Here is a 1,085-nt window from a genome sequence, read left to right as displayed (position 1 = left end):
TACCAATGTTCTAGCGAAGAGGATAAATAGGGTGGTCGGTAGGACTTTAAACTTCTGAGTTGGGGGGAAGGGAAAGTGAACGCGACAGGGAATATGGAGTTAAATGGAAAGATAAGCAGGAGGATAGCATGTGTGCAGGTCGATTTAAACTTAAGGCAGACTGGGAATGCAGCAAAAAGGAAGGATAACTTAGGACATCTTATGACTTCCAATATCTCTGTTGATAAGAAAGTTAGCATTAAGGCACTTTACCTGAATGCTCGTAGCATTCGTAACAAAGCAGATGAACTAACTGCACAGATCATCGTGAATGATTATGATGTGGTAGGCATCACAGAGACGTGGTTGCAGGGGGGTCAGGACTGGCAGTTAAACATCCAAGGATTTTCAACTTATCTAAAAGACAGGAAAACGAACAAAAAAGGCGGGGTTGCCTTGTTAGTTAAGAAAAAAATTAAATCTATGGCACTGAATGACATAACGTCGGATGATGTGGAGTCTGTGTGGGTGGAATTGAGGAACCACAAAGGAAAAAATAACCATAGTAGGAGTTATGTACAAACCTCATAACAGTGGTCAGAACCAGGGGCGCAACATGTACCGGGAAATAGAGAAGGCATGTCAGAAGGGCAAGGTCACGGTGATCATGGGAGACTTCAATATGCAGGTGGACTGGGTAAATAATGTTGCCAGTGGATCCAAAGAAAGGGAATTCATGGAATGCTTACAGGATGGCTTTTTGGAATAACTTGTCATGGAGCCCACAAGGGAGCAGGCTATTCTGGACCTAGTGCTATGTAATGAACCAGACTTTATAACAAATGTTAAAGTAAGGGAACACTTAGGAAGCAGCGATCATAATATGGTAGAGTTCAGTCTGCAGTTTGAAAGAGAGAAGGCAAAATTGGATGTAATGGTGTGACAGTTAAATAAAGGTAATTATGAGGGCATGAGAGAGAAACTGACGAAAATAGACTGAAAGCAGAGCCTAGCGGGGAAGACAGCAGAGCAAAAATGGCAGGAGTTTGTGGGTAAAATTGAGGACACTGTACAGAGGTTCATCCCCAAGAAAAGAAAGATTATCC

At 42.4% G+C, this 1,085-nt stretch overlaps 1 protein-coding gene across 1 annotated transcript in view; it reads left to right on the top strand.

Annotated features, from left to right (window-relative positions):
* LOC122564611 (tetratricopeptide repeat protein 16-like) overlaps nt 1-1,085 on the top strand; it is a 38,055-nt gene that overhangs the window by 8,531 nt on the left and 28,439 nt on the right. The gene's annotated exons all lie outside the window — the stretch shown is intronic.

Source organism: Chiloscyllium plagiosum, chromosome 30 (assembly GCF_004010195.1).
Source record: "Chiloscyllium plagiosum isolate BGI_BamShark_2017 chromosome 30, ASM401019v2, whole genome shotgun sequence".
Lineage (NCBI taxonomy): Eukaryota > Metazoa > Chordata > Chondrichthyes > Orectolobiformes > Hemiscylliidae > Chiloscyllium > Chiloscyllium plagiosum.
Note: the sequence above shows the minus strand (reverse complement) of the source record. Positions and strands in the feature narration are given on the sequence as shown.